The sequence below is a fragment of the Felis catus genome, chromosome B3 (genome assembly GCF_018350175.1).
Source record: "Felis catus isolate Fca126 chromosome B3, F.catus_Fca126_mat1.0, whole genome shotgun sequence".
Classification (NCBI taxonomy): domain Eukaryota; kingdom Metazoa; phylum Chordata; class Mammalia; order Carnivora; family Felidae; genus Felis; species Felis catus.
The window spans coordinates 81700022-81715649 of record NC_058373.1 but is presented as its reverse complement, the minus strand read 5'-3'; the positions used below and the strand labels follow the sequence as shown (position 1 = coordinate 81715649).

The following is a 15628-nucleotide window of genomic DNA, read 5'->3' as shown; positions in this document are numbered from 1 at the left end:
GCAAGATTATCATTCAGAACTGAAGGAGAGATAAAGATTGTCCAGACAAGCAAATGCTAAAGGAGTTCATTACCACTTAACTGGCCTTACAAGAAATGCTAAAGGGACTTTTTTAAGCTAAAAAGAAGTGGTACTAATTAATAACAAGAAAATATACGAAAGTAAAAATCTCACTGGCAAAGGTACAGTACAGATAGTGGCTCAATCACTTATAAAACTAGAATGAAGTTAAAAGACAAAAGTAATAAAATTATCTAACACTACAATAATTAGTTAAGGAAATTTAAGTTGCTATCAACTTAAAATAAAATGTTACATATACAGGATGTTATATGTGAACCTCATGGTAACCACAAAGCAAAACCTACAGTGGATACAGAAAAGAAAATGAGAAAAGAATCTAAAAATAACACTAAAGAAGGCCATCAAACCACAAGGTAAAGAGGAATAGAAGAAAGGAAAAGAGAGCAACTACAAAAACAGCTACAAAACAGTTAATAAAATGGCAATTAGTACATACCTATCAATAATTAGTTTAAATGTAAATGGATTAAATTCACCAATCAGAAGACATAGAATGGCTGAATGGATTAAAAACAAGACCCATCTATATGCTGCCTACAAGAGACTCACTTCAGTAGTAAGGACACACATAGATGGAAAGTGAAGGGACAGAAAAAGATACTCCATGTAAATGTAAATTAAAAGAAAGCTGGGTAGCTATGCTCATATCAGACAAAATAGACTCTATAACAAAGACTGTAATAAAAGATAAAGAAGGGCATTACATAATGGAAAAAAGAGTCCAACAAGAAGATAAAACATTTGTAAATATATATGCATACAGCATAGGAGCACCAAAATATATAAAGCAAATATTAACAGATCTGAAGAAAGAACTGACAGCAATACAGTAATAGAGGGGTACTTTAGCATTCCACTTGTTATCAATGGATAGATTACCCAGACAGAAAACCAATAAGGAAGCATTGGCCTTAAATGACACATTAGATCAGATGGACTTAATATATACTGAACAGTCCATCCAAAAGCATCAAAATATACATTCTTCTCAAATACACATGGAACATTCTCCAGGATATGTCACATTAGACCACCATATGAGTCTCAATAAAATCAAGATTGAAATCATATCAAGCATCTTTTCCAACCACAGTAGTATGAAACCTGAAATCAATTACAAGAAGAAAACTAAAAAAATCACAATACGTGAAAATTTAACAACATACTACTGAAAAATTACTGGGTCAACAAAAAAATCAAAGGAGAAATTAAAAAATATCTAGAAACAAATGAAAATCAAAATGCCATACCAAAATCTATGGGATGTAACAAAAGTAGTTCTTAAGAAGGAAGTGCATAGTGATATAGGCCTATGTCAAGAAAAAAATCAAACTCTACAACTAAACTCTGCAACTAAAGGAACTGGAATAAAAAGGACAAATGAAGCCCAGAATTAGTAGAAAGAAGGAAATAATAAAAAGATCAGAATATAAATAATGAAATCGAGACTAAAAAGACAATAGAAAAAGATCAATGAAACTAAGAGTTGGTTCTTTGAAAAGATAAACAAAATTGGCAAACAGCTAGACTCACCAAGAAAAAAGAGAAAAACTCAAATAAAATCAGAAATAAAAGAGAAGTTACAACTGATACCACAGATATACAAAGGATCATTAGAGACTGTGATGAACAATTATATACCAACAAATTGGACACCCTAGAAGAAATACATGCATTCTTAGAACTGTTTAATCTTCTAAGACAAAACTGGGAAGAAATAGGAAATCTGAACAGACCAATTACTAGTAAGGAGACTGAGTCACTGATCAAAAACTACCCAACATACAAAAGTATAGGACCAGACAACTTCACTGGTGAATTCTACCAAACATTCAAAAGAGATTTAATCTCTCTCAAACTCTTACAAAACACTGAAGAAGAAGGAACACTCCCAAACCCATTTTATGAGACCAGCATTATCCTGATACCAAATCCAGATAGGCACATCACACAAAAAAAGAAAATAACAGACCAGTATCTCTGATAAACTTAGATGCAAAAATCATCAACAAAATATTAGCAAACCAAATTCAAAAATCCATTAAAAGGATCATACCAGGATCATGTGAGATTTATACCAGGGATGCAAAGACATCCACAAATCAATCAACATGATACACCACATTAACAAAATGAAGGATAAAAGTATTTGGATGCAGAAAAAGCATATGAAAAAATTCAACACCCATTTATGATTAAAAACTCTTAACAAAGTAGGTATAGACAGAATGTGAACCTCAGCATAATAAAGGTAATATATAAGCCCACAGTTAATATCATGCTCAAGAGTGAAAAGCTGAAAGCTTTTCCTCTAAGATCAGAAATAAAACAAGCATGCCATTCTACCCACTTTTATTCTACTGAGTATTAGAAGTCCTTGCCAGGGCAATTAGGTAAGAAAAAGAACAAAAGGTATCCAAATTAGAAAGAAAGATTGTCACTATTTGTGGGTGACATGATTATTATATAAGAAAACCCTAAAGAGTACACCAAATAATTGTTAGAACTAAAAAGCAACTTCAGCAAGGTGGCAGGGTACAAAATCAATATATAGAAATCAGTTGCATTTCTATCACTAACAATAAGCTATCAGAAAGAAATCAAGAAAACAATCCTACTTACAACTGCATCAAAAAGAATACCAAGGAATAAATTTAACCAAGGAAGTCAGAGACCTGTATACTGAAAACTAGAAGTCACTGATGAAAGAAATTATAGAAGACACACAGAACTGGAAAGGTATTCCAAGCTTATAGATTAGAAAAAGTAGGGAGCGCCTGGGTGGCGCAGTCGGTTAAGCGTCCGACTTCAGCCGACTTCAGCCGACTTCAGCCGACTTCAGCCGACTTCAGCCAACTTCAGCCGACTTCAGCCAGGTCACGATCTCGCGGTCCGTGAGTTCGAGCCCCGCGTCAGGCTCTGGGCTGATGGCTCAGAGCCTGGAACCTGTTTCTGATTCTGTGTCTCCCTCTCTCTCTGCCCCTCCCCCGTGTTCATGCTCTGTCTCCGTTCATGCTCTCTCTCTCTGTCCGAAAAGAAAGAAAAAGTAATATTGTTAGGGGGCTGAGAGGAGGGGAGGTGGGTGCGCCCCTGCCAGGTTCCAGGCCACCACCTGTGTGGATACCCCTGGCGAGGGGGTAGGCCTCCATGAGGAGGGCAGGTTCTGCAGCCATCTTGGATCCAGGAAGAGGCCTAGCAAAGGCTGTGTGGCTGGGGCTGGGGCTTGGGGCTTGGAGGCTTTCCAACTCCAACCTGGGCCTCCCTCACGGCCTCCCTCACTGCCTGGCCCTGACCCTAGACAGAGCCCCACTATGTACCCAGGCCTCTCAGAATCCAAGTCTGGCTATGACACCCTTGATAGTAGAGCCTGAGGGGTAGGGGTCCCCTGTGTCCCCAGTTTGAGCTTGAGGCCCTCATGAAGGGCACCGACGACCTGATTTGGTCATCCAGGGCACACCCTCCAACTCTGTGCTCAAGGAGGGTAGGGGAGGGTTGCAGCCTGGGAAAGCTGAGTTGGCCTTCCCTGGGATCCCCTGAGGCAGAGGGCTCCACAGGTCTTAGCTAGAGAAAAGGCAACAGTCCGGTACCCGCAGAGTGAACCATCCTACAGTATGGAGCAGGAACAGGCCTAATTTCACTCTAAGGAATTCCTGGTGAACAGAAAGTAAATGACTTGGGTTCCCCAGAATATCTCACAGCCCCTCCTGGAACTTCAGGGTCCCTGATTCAGGGTCAGGTCCAGGGCTGGCTGCAAAGATAAGTGGTCTTCCCCTCATTCAAAGGCCTCTTCTGGGCTCCCTCTCCCTGAGTGACAGTCACTATAACCTAGTCCCTTTGTCTCCTCCAGCCTTAGGCTGCCCCTAGGGAAAGATGACCCCAACCCTGCTTCACCAGCCAATCAGAGCTCTTTCCTGTTCACCATAGAGAGCTTAACGGCCTGGCTTTGGCTGGGCTCCTCTCCTGTTCAGAAGCCTCCTGCCTCCTGACACTTTTCTTGAGCCTCACAGCAAGGCCCTCCATGATTTAACCCAGGTTACCTTGACAACTATGTCTGGCTTCCTTCCTCCCTCCCCAGGCACTGAGGAAATCTGATGGAGTTTTCCAACCATCATGCAATTGCCCAGGGTACCCATCCTGCTCCTACTGGTCTGCCCTCCCAACACTGCCAAGCTTAGGCTCAACCTTCCCTACACCCCTAAAGGGGTTCTGGTCTCTAAATTATTCATATCTCCCAGACTCCTTTAAAAGACTGCTTCCCCAAGACTGAGATCCTTGCAGGCAGGAACACAATTGCTTTGCAATAAACTTGTGTTGCAAAAAAGGAAAAAGAAAAGAAAAATTAGTATTGTTAATGCCCGTATTATCCAAAGCAAAATACAAATCCAATGCAATCCCTATCAAAATTCCAATGATATTTTTCACAGAAATAGGACAAATAATCCTAAAATTTGTATGGAACCACAAAAGACCCAAATAGCCAAAGCAATCTTGAGAAAGAAAGAATAAATACAAAGGCATCATACTCCCTCATTTCAAACTGTATTACAGAGCTATAGTAATCAAACAAATGATATTAGAATAAAAATAGATACATAGATCAATAGAACAGAATAAACAACCCAGAAATAAACCCATGCATATATGATCAATTAATTTACAACAAAGGAGGCGAGAATATACAGGGGGGAAAGGACAGTCTCTTCAATAAATGATGCTGGGAAAACAAGACACCTACATGCAAAAGAATGAATCTAGACCACTGTCTTACCCCATACAGAAAAATTAACTCAAATGGATTAAAGAGTTGAATGTAATACCTGAAACCATAAAACTCCTAGAAGAAAGCACAGACAATAAGCTATTTGACATCAGTCTTAGAGATGAATTTTTGGATCTGATTCCAAAAGCAAAGACAACAAAATCAAAAATAAACTATTGGGACTACATCAAACTAAAAACCTTCTGCATAGCAAAGGAAACCATCAACAAAATGAAAAGATGACCTAATGAATGGGGGAAAATATTGAAAAATCATATATCCAGTAAGGGGTTATTATCCAAAATATATAAAGACCTCATATGGGGTGCCTGGGTGGCTCAGTCGGTCAAACGTCCAACTTCAGCTTAGGTAATGATCTCACAATTCATGAGTTCCAGCCCCATGTCAGGCTCTGTGCTGACAGCTGGGAGCCTGCAGCCTGCTTTGGATTCTTTGTCTCTCTCTCTCTCTCTCTCTCTCTCTCTCTCTCTCTCTCTGCCCCTTCCCTGCTCATGCTCTGTCTCTCTCTCTCAAAAATAAATATTTAATATATAAATATAAAATACAAATAAATATTAAATATATATATAAAACATACATATAAAGATATCATAAATACAACAGCAAAAAACAACCAATCCAGCTCAAAAATGGAGGATCTGAACAGACATTTTTCCGAAGAAGACATAAAGATAGGCTGCAGGCAAATGAAAAAATGCTCAACATCACTCATTGTTGGGGCACCTGGGTGTCTCAGTTGAGTATCTGACTTTTGATTTCAGCTCAGGTCATAATCCCACTGTCTGGGATAGAGCCCCATGTTGGGCTCCATGCTGAGCATGGAGACTGCTTAAGATTCTCTCTCTCTCTCTCTCTCTCTCTCTCTCTCTCTCTCTCTCTCTCTCTTTCTCTCTCTCTCTCTCTGCCCCTCTCCCCAGCTTATGTGCTCTCTCTAAAAAAAGTAAATCTTAAAAAAAAATCACTCATTATCATCATTAACCTCCCCAAAGTGACAAAAGATCTCTTTCTCATTTTTATCGTGTATATTACAAACGCAACCCAAACATACACAACTTTGGGGTTTTAAAAAATGATTAGGAAATGTTTAAACAGGTGCTTAGTATCTTAATCTTTGGGGGAGAAAAGGGTGATTGGCCCCAATGTGTGCTTTTCCTCCCAGTTATATTGTTCCCTTTCCAGTATTTTGAAATGGTCCTAGTTTCCAAGGTAACAGACAATGGATATTGGGTAGTATTTCTTCCAGTTTAAGAGTTGTAGGCAGGTGCTCTTCAGGATGAGTGAAGGCCTCTGAGGCAACAAATACCCAAATGCTCTTCTTGAATTAAGGACTAAAAATATTCAATTACTACAAACCTTAAAGTTGAAAAAACCTTCTCATAGTGACAATAGCAATTGACACACTTGGAGAGCTTTGCAATGCAAAAGGCACTTTCCCGAGCATTTCTCACAGATCCTTCTGCCAATCCACAGAGGCAAGAAAGACAGACATTACTATTATCTATTCCACAGAGGGTATGGGTTGTCCACAGCATGGAGTTGAGATATGAACTGTGACCATCACAGGGATCTTCCCACGATACCCAAAACATACAAGTAATTAAAAAGAGATTATTTTCCCTCTTTAGAGATAAATCTCAGAGGAAAATTTGATTGATAAATGTTTTATTTGCAGTTTACATTGTCATATACTACAATGAGGTAGGCTCAGCTTTTTCTGGTGGAAAAATGAAGCTTGAATTTCCTGGGAAAACAAAAACCTTGAGCTATGTGAAAAAACACAATTGGTTGGATAAACCACAGTGAGGAGATGTGAAATGTAAATGCTTCATGTAGCTGGGTTCTTTGTATCAGAACCAAACTCCTACTCACTCTACAATCCAGGGATATAAGAAAACCACTCCTAAAAGCAGTGAGGCTGGCCCTAAGGGTCCATCGTATATGAAGGCCTAAAGAACCTACAGAAGGAGTGAAGGCTCATAATAGGAGTCCAGGGTAAGGGGCTAGGGTCTGGGTGTCTGTCCCTCAGATTCACTATTCTTGGACGGTTCAGGAATAAATGCTAGCCAGATTAGAGGTGGATGGATAAGATACAAAGAGAAAGTTAAAACAAAGAATTATCTCACTAATAAGGGCTTCCTGAGACCCTGAGAACTCAAGGCAACACTGTTTTGTGGCACTAGTTGTGTGGAAGGAAAGCATGAGAACACAATTGGGTGTAGAAGTTATTTCTGAAATAGCCCCTGTGTGAGCAGAGGCATCTTACTGTGAAGTAAACAGAGGAGAGTCAGGAAATATTATGTTCTTACACTTGTTGCAGCTCTTTTGTACATTCATTCATTCAGAAAGTATTTACTGAGGTCACACGTTGTGCCAAGTAGTTGGAATACAGCAGTGAACAAAACAGATGAAATCTTACTCTTCGGAAGTTCTATCCTAGTGGGAGAAGGCAGAAAACAAATAAATTGTGTGGTGGAGACGGTTGCCATGGAAAAAATCAAAGCAGGATAAAGGGGATGTGGCTTTGGAGAAACACAAGTTGTGTTTCTATTTTAAATGTGTTTATAAATCATCAAAAGCCCATTTGATTAATTTTAGTAGTTGTGATAGCAGAGGAACATTTCATAATGGTAACAGGATCAATTCCTCAAGAAGACATAGTAATCCTAAATGTATACATATCTAACACAGAGTTTCACAATACACAAAGCAAAAACTGTTAGAACTGAAAGGCCAAACAGTACTCCACAATTAGAGCTGGAGATTTCATCAGTCCCTTCTCAATAAGTGATGGAAACAGCACAAAGACTCAGTAAGGATATACGTGATTTGAACAACTTTTGTTAACGTTTCTAGAACACTCCAGCCAACAACTGCACATTCTTTTTCTATGCAGCTGAAACATTCACTAGGCATATCATATCCTGAGCTATAAAATGTCTTAATAAATTTAAAATAATTGAAATCATACCACAAGAGAATTATGAAAAAATACAAAGATACCTAGAAAAGCCCCCCCAAAATTTGGAAACTAAAAATAAGCATCTAAATAATCCATGTAACTAAAAAAGTAAAAGGGAAAGTAAATATTTTGAACTAAATGAAAATATAAACACAAGACATTAAAATTTGTGAGGTACAGCTAAAGCAACTAATTCTTCTATTGGAAAAAAAGAAAAATCTAAAATTAATAATCTAAATTTCCACTAAATAAAACCAGAGAAAGAAGTGCAACTCAAATAGAAAGAAGGAAATAATAAAGAGCAAAAATCAATGACATAGAAATGAACAAGCAATAGAAAAAAAAAATGAAACCAAAAACTGGTTTGTTGGTAAAAGAACAATAAAATTGATGAAATTCTATCCAGACAGATCGAGAAAATAAGACAAAACAGAAATTATCAACATCAGGAATGAAAGAGGAGACCTCATTACAGCTACTGGAGAGATTAAAAGAAAAAGTAATATTAGAAAACACTTTATGCTGCTGCTTTAGGACAAAATCAGTATTTTTTGGAAAAAATAGAAGCACATACAAGTTATATTTCTCTGTAACTATTCCTTCTCAGTGTAGTCTCCATCATTTATAATAATTATAACTTTTAGCCAAAGTAATTCCATTTTACAGAGAAAACTGGAGGGAGGGGGTCGGTGAATAATGTGAACTGTCACACCCCAGTAGTTTATCAGACTACCAGAATTCATGAATTCATATAACATAACTTTCTACAGTTGCTAATATCCCCTATACAATTTCTCAATGTGGCAAAAATGAACATGTTCGTGAACGTGACCCAAAGATACCATCTTTCCATAGTATATAGAAATAAGAAGCAAAGGGGCGCCTGGGTGGCGCAGTCGGTTAAGCGTCCGACTTCAGCCAGGTCACGATCTCGCGGTCCGTGAGTTCGAGCCCCGCGTCGGGCTCTGGGCTGATGGCTCAGAGCCTGGAGCCTGTTTCTGATTCTGTGTCTCCCTCTCTCTCTGCCCCTCCCCCGTTCATGCTCTGTCTCTCTCTGTCCCAAAAATTAATAAACGTTGAAAAAAAAAATTAAAAAAAAAAAAAGAAAGAAGCAAAGGTAGAAGTTAAAATCAATTAATTAATTAACAATTAATACTTTAGTATTAAATCTTATTTACAAATGATGGTATCCAATGATTTTTCCATTAATTAACCCAATTTAATACTAATCCGTGGGGCACCTGGGTGGCTCAATGTCCGGCGCTTCATTTTGGCTCAGATCACGATCTGGGTGTGGTGCCTGCTTGGGATTCTCTCTCACCCTCACTCTCTGCCCCTTCCTCCTTCCTTCTCTCTCTCAAAATAAGTAAATTTAAGAAATACTAATCCAAGATTTTAAGTCACTTAGATCTTAGAAATCCATCTTCAGGATGATACACTACAGAACGTAATGACTAATAAAATAAAGTTCATCAGTATTAAGGATCAAGCTGGTCAAACAGAAATTTACACTTTTCATAAGCAAGCATTAAGTAGAAGTAATGCTAACTTATTTGATCAGTAAACCTGTATATGTTTAGAAAAATATACCCAAGTGTAAGAAAAAGGTACACTTGTATTACATATGTCACTGATAAATCACAGAAGACATAGCTGTTTTTATTAAACCAAATTATAAAACTAACCAGGTGTGCCACAATTATTTACCTAAACTATGTGAACTTGAATTCTTAAAATGTTTCTGAGCTGGTTTCCCTTTTAAAATACTTCTTAAATCTAGAATTTTTTATAATTTTTTTTTAATGTTTATTTATTTTTGAGAGAGACAGAGTGCGAGCAGGGAAGGGGCAGAGAGAGAGGGAGACACAGAATCCGAAGCAGTCTCCAGGCTCTGAGCTGTCAGCACAGAGCCCAACACGGGGCTCAAACCCACAGATTGTGAGATCATGACCTGAGCTGAAGTTGGCCGCTTAAGCGACTGAGCCACCCAGACACCCCTTTAAATCCACCACTTTTTAAATCTTAGAAGTTATATTTTATTTTCTGAGAATTATAGAAATATTATACTTATATAAGCACTTATCTCATAAGCCAATCAGAACAGGGCTCCTTTAATTTTGGAGATTTTATAATCTAATTTATTAATACCACCTAGATTTAGAAAAACATTATACATTCATACAATGAGAGGGAAAAACCTTTCTGAATTACAGACACACATCCACAAAGATACAGAGCTTATAGCTTTAGTTCCAAATTTTCAATTGTCAAGAGTAAACACGGAAGCACAAAAAATTTACTGGTTCAGATTATCAGAGACTCTTTTCCTTCCTGGTGGAACACAACATTCTTAATTGGTTTGAGCCCAAACAGATGAACAGGAAGACAAAACTAACAAACTACTTTCTCTGTTTCTCTCACCCACAAGGACTAGATCTCTACAAATCTTTAATCCATGCACACAGCTCACCAGACAGTAATACTATATTCCCAATCACTCTACCAACAGTAGGCAATGACTTATTGCTGTAAGCAAAACAAAGACAAATCAAAAAATTAATAGAGAACAATATTAAAGTTTGAAAACACTCAGCAAAGTTCTAGTGGCATTTTGAGAATATATATATATATATATATATATATATATATATATATCCCACAAGCTACGCTTACATGGTAAAAAGTATACCTGGTTTTGTTAGGTAAATCCATTGGGCATCTCAGTAGAAGACCTACAAACTGTTAAAAGACGATTTAAAAATTTTAAATACATCAAAATGACAGACAGCCATATCCTGCAAGACCTAATTTCATAGCAACATATGCTACAGACATCTTCCCAAAATGTACAGTGGTGGATGGTAGATTGTTAAATCCTGCCATTTAAAGGAATGTTCTACACTTGAGTTTTAATGACTGGAAATGTGTTACAAAGAGCTCATCTTTGGAACTAACTTGTGTGCAAGACCAGCCAATTGAATAACTTGGCCTGTTCAGACACGAGAATACTGAAAATGGCAGAATTCAAAGATGAACTCAGGAAGTGCCATTCAGATGATACTCTAGACCCATCCCACCACAGTGTGGTGAAGAGTTCCAGAAGCCCCCTTTTCACTCCTGGTGGAGAATTTAACTTGACAACAAAAAAGTGCCCATATTTGGCAGGTGTCCTGCCTGCATATGTTACAAGCCTGCAGTATCAAGAAGACCTAGATGGTGACACTGTTCAACATGAGGTCTTAGGTAACTGGTTCTTAAAATACCTGGAACACAGAACTGCATCCAGAAATTACAGCTGGGAAAAAGGAAAAAGGAAAAAGGAAAAAGGAAAAAGGAAAAAGGTGAGGTTTAGGAAGGATTTTTTTAAAAAAAAAAAGGTAAAAATCATGCCTTTCATACAGATATAAAATGAATATGTACTAAAGACATTAGAGTATATTAACTAATGAAGGTAAATGTTGTAACCCTTTCAAAGGAGAAATTAAAAATCACAAATATGTATGAAGTAAATGGATATTGAAATGAATGTGCAAACTGTAGCAAAACTAACTTCTTCCATAGTGATAGAAGTCAATTGAACCTCTACTGGTCAAGACAGATATTTCAGATCTATAAAAAAGAATTACTTTGCACTGCTATCAGTTATCTACAATTTACAGAGTTTCCACAGGATTGGAAACAGATAACCCTGGAGGGTATTCTCACGAACCTAAACAATGAGGTTGTCCACCTGGGCACAAGTTTTTCCCATAAAGGAACACCACTCCCCTGAAACCAGAAGACAGGAAATAGAGATGCCTGTGTATTTAGGTAAATTTGCAGTAAGGACAAGAAATTAAGGAAGCTCATCTCTGATAGTCTCTCTTGTTGTTTTATTTATTTTTTCCTTCAGTGAAGCAGAACATGAGGTTATCTGCTACAAATAAAAGGAACTGGCTGCTGTGGAAGGAATTCATGCATAAAAATACCTCACGTCAGCCTTACCACAGTGACTTTCTCATTTCATTTAAAGTAGCCTGTAAAACACAGATAAGTCATCTGGAAGATAGACCGGATCATCCTTTTGATGCGTCGGCACAGGCTAATCCTCTGGACACTGTTAAGAAGTTAGGTCTAGGAATCTATCACTAGGCAAGTTTGGGAAACAGTGCTCTAGCATAGTTTACCTTATCCGGTTCACTAGCAGAGCCCTGAAGAAATAAAACCCAGGAGTGGTGAGTTTTGAAAGATCCTTGGAGTTCCTTCCAGGTGAGACATTTAGGAGAAGTACTGAGAAATACTAGGCAGTCAGTGAGTGCAACATGAGGGAAGGGGGTAGAGCCATAAAAGGGAGGGAGTAGCAAAGGAAGGGGCCTGGTGGGGAGCTCACAAAAGCTTCAGCTGATGCACAGTGTGTCTGCTGGAAAAGAAAGGAGACAAGAGGCAAGAAAGAAGGGTGCTGATAAGCCTGAAGCAGATCTGTGAAGGCTGAGATCTCACAGTAGAGAGAAACGGAGAACAATTAAATCAGTACCTTCAGGGGAGGGCTCTGGCACTGGTATTTAAAAAGCTCTTTGTGGTTTATAACCTGCAGCCTAGGTTGATAACCCCTGTCCCCCAGCTGGAGTTCACCAAGTGAAGCTGATCATTGATGCCATGGTTCTAAGTGATTTCTCTGTTCCCTACTCAAGAGGATGTGAGGATTTGGGTTGAGTTTCTTCTTGATAATTAGAGTAAAATTCCTGAAGAGGAAATGACTTGTGGTTTTTTTCCCTGTGATTTCAATTGTGTCATATCACTGAATGTTCTCTTTCTGTGAATAAAAAGAAAAAGAATAGGTCGACTTTCCATTTATCAGTGTGTACTATCCTATTGTTGCAGTCAAACAAGAATTCAGAAGTGTGGCTGTAAAATGGCAGGCTTGAAGTCTTTTACTCTTTGCATTGTAACCTACTGCAAACAGTATGGCCTACTAATACGACGAGTGGTACAGTGGAAACAGCAACGGGTTTGGCCTCACAAGACAGGACAGCCAGTGCCAATATTGCCCAGAGAAATCACTACACACTTAACTCAGCTTCAGTTTTCTTTTCTCAAAAATGAGATGCTACACCTCTTTGGATCTAAAATGCTACTGATTATAAGACACACCATAGTTTTACATACCACTTAAAAAAGGAAAGATAATCGTTTTATTCCACTGTTAATATACACACTTGGAATGATTATGACAACAGTTTTGGTAATAAATCTCAAATGTTCCAGAATACAAAAATAAAACTCATTTTTCTTATTAAAAAATTCAATGAGCTGAGAAAAATCTTCATTTTTAATTTTTTATAAGAAAAATGCTTTAAATCAATCTCTCCTAAAGTCAATTGGTTAACACCTATTGAAACTTTCTTCTTTTCTTAATAGTCAATTCTTAAGATACAAAAGATATCTAACTAAAAGGCCACCTGCCTTCTAACTTTTCTATAGAACTTCCAAAAGATGTGATGAGGAACACTATCTCCCCCTAAGAAAGTGATTGGAGATTTACACATGCCAAACCAGTGAAAAGAGCAAGAATTGTTTTTGTCAAAATGTAAACATGGGATCTTAAAGATTCTTTGGTTTAGCAGAAGCCAATAGTGTTAGTGTTGCAAATTTGTATTGTGATGTCATGAGAGTGATTACAAATGTATACATGAACTGGATAAATGTGTTCAGTCAGTGAGGTATGCAATGTAGATGGGAGGAGTTATGCGGGAAGAAGAAACAAGAGGAACAGCACTGTAGGGGAACATAAGAGTTTGGGGGGAAAAGGGCAACTGTGTAAAAGAAACAAGAGAATAGAGTAAGGAAATCGAAAATGTTAAATTTGAATGTCTCTAGCACATTATCTACTGGATGAGGCTTTTCAATTAATGGATAGCCTGACAGAAAGCAATGTTCAGAAAATAAAAACACATCAGGCTGCGTTCAAACAGAGATGAGGCTGGGTAGAGCTATATCTCTTAATCCAACTGATTGTACGCAAGAATCCTTGTAGCTGAAGGATTATCGGACTGTGAGGAACAGACACCTAGAGACCCAGCACTCAGGACCAACATTAAGTGGTTCCAGAAGAGTCTCTTAGGAAACAAAACACAACTTGAGTTTAGCCCAAGAAAGGTAATTTGTTGGCGCACTTAAATTATGGAAAGGGTAGAATGATCCAAAGACTCAAACATCAATACTCTTCCTTCATGTCTTCTTCCAGTCTCTCAATTTTCTTCCTTGGGGCATATAATTTGGACACCAGGGGCCTGGGGTTTATTTAGATCCTTACAGCTCATGAGCCAATGGTTAAAAACAAACCGACAAACAAACCACCAGACCATCTAACTGGACTTTCATCATGGTACTCTAAAATCATGAAGTAAAAGATTTCTGGGAAACCATCATGGAGGGTCAGGCTGAAGACCTCCCCTGAACCCACTGGTTCAGCCAGGCATTACATACCTTAGGCTGAGATGCAATTCGAAGTAAACGCCAATGAAGACCACAAGATTAAAAAATGGAACCAGGATTTAGTTAGGCCTCTATATCTAAATTTTCAAGAAACATGGAGGAATGAAATATGAGTTAAACCACATCATCAATAAGAAGCGAGCCAAATGCAAGAATTGTGACGGTCCCCAGGGTAAATATCCCGTTTCGCCAATAAGTTAATGGCATGAAGAGAAATGGGGAGTCCTTGGGATAATAAAGACCTAGAAGCATAGCAACCAAATACAATGTGGGACGGGGCCTCCTTTGGGTATATAGGACAAACCAACTATAAAATGCATCATCGAAAAAGTCAAAGACATTTGAACCTAGAGTGGATATTAGGTAGTATTAAGGAATTACCTTAACTTTCCAGGTGCTTCCTTTTTTTTTTTTTTTTTTTTTTTAGTATTCTTCAGGGAAGTTTAAATGGGAAATGTGCTCTAAAAGTGTGACGCCGGCACAGCCCTGCCCAGCCCACCCAACGCACCACAGCAGCCTCACGGCCGGCTAGCCCGCCGCTCGCCCGACCCTCGAGGCGCCGAACGCACAGGGGCTTTCTTCGTGCTCGCCCCTCCCGACATGCTCCGCGGGGTCAGAGCGACCGCCACAGGACCCACGGTCCAGGGCCTGGGTCCCACGAACGGCCCCCTTACCCAGGGTGCTCCTGGCGCGGCTCTCATTTGCATGCCCCACCCGGCAGGTAAACTCGACAGGTCAGTCGCGGCCTAGCCAGCAAAGCACCAAACGTGAGAGCCTCACGAGTGGCTCCTGTCATCACATTTCCCCCAAGCGTCCCGAGTTCGCCGGGAAGACGCGCACATCAGTCACCCTAACTAAGAGAGGCAGGAGGCTGCCGTGCCTTATATAACTGGTGGACGGAGGCCGTAGCGTGCTCGCTTCGGCAGCACATATACTAAAATTGGAACGATACAGAGAAGATTAGCATGGCCCCTGCGCAAGGATGACACGCAAATTCGTGAAGCGTTCCATATTTTGCGCAGTTCCCTGGCGAGCTTCTACTCGGACGATTACCTCTGAGGAAACGGTGTCGTGTCAGAACACAATGTACGGCACTGAATGATAAAATTGTGACATTTCACTAGAAAAACACTCCTGTCAAGCAGTCTATGACTTGTAAACGAAGCTGGGTTACAGCTGGAAATCTATGTGCAAATATGTCGTTTCTACATGTCACGGAAACAAGATGTGAATTTCTTTATACAACTAAAAATTCTGAAATTGGCTTATGTATGGTCTTGTCTCCTTCAACAACACAAATTCCAGAAGGCCCAAGAGTATTGGCTCCGGTG

At 39.0% G+C, this 15628-nt stretch overlaps 1 protein-coding gene and 1 non-coding gene across 3 annotated transcripts in view; one reads left to right on the top strand and one right to left on the bottom strand.

Annotated features, from left to right (window-relative positions):
* The window catches only part of AKAP6 (A-kinase anchoring protein 6), a 591089-nt gene that overhangs the window by 574594 nt on the left and 867 nt on the right, over positions 1–15628 (bottom strand). Inside the window, exon 1 of one of the 2 annotated variants that reach the window (XM_045059778.1) lies at positions 7171–7660. The exons of the other annotated variant lie outside the window; for it this stretch is intronic. The gene's annotated coding sequence lies outside the window, so the exon portion shown is untranslated. Of the gene's footprint in view, positions 1–7170; positions 7661–15628 lie in introns of those variants that run through there. 2 annotated transcript variants of the gene reach the window in all.
* LOC111561027 lies at positions 15208–15314 on the top strand. Its single transcript, XR_002743397.1, has one exon. It is a non-coding gene; the product is annotated as a U6 spliceosomal RNA (small nuclear RNA).